Here is a 318-nt window from a genome sequence, read left to right as displayed (position 1 = left end):
TTAGAAGGAGAAGAAGGAAGGAAAAGATGAAAGGGGGGAGAGAGCAAGGAAGAGAAGGATAAGGGGGCAGAGAGGGAAGAGAGAATACGATGCAAAGGGGAGAAGAAGAAGGAGGAGGAGAGAAAAAAAAAGGGTTTGAAATGAAGAGAAATAAAGACAGGTAGAAGGGAGAACGAGGTGAAAAGGAGAGAAAAAAGAGAGAATGAGCAAGAAGGCATGGCGATAAGGAAGATAAAAGGGGGGAGGAGGTAAAGGAGAAACGAAGATAAGAAAGAGGAAGGGCCTAAGACACGCTAATAACGTAGACTAAACAGAGGC

Source organism: Penaeus monodon, chromosome 31, assembly GCF_015228065.2.
Source record: "Penaeus monodon isolate SGIC_2016 chromosome 31, NSTDA_Pmon_1, whole genome shotgun sequence".
In the NCBI taxonomy this organism is placed as follows: Eukaryota; Metazoa; Arthropoda; class Malacostraca; order Decapoda; family Penaeidae; genus Penaeus; species Penaeus monodon.
This window is presented reverse-complemented; position numbering follows the sequence as displayed.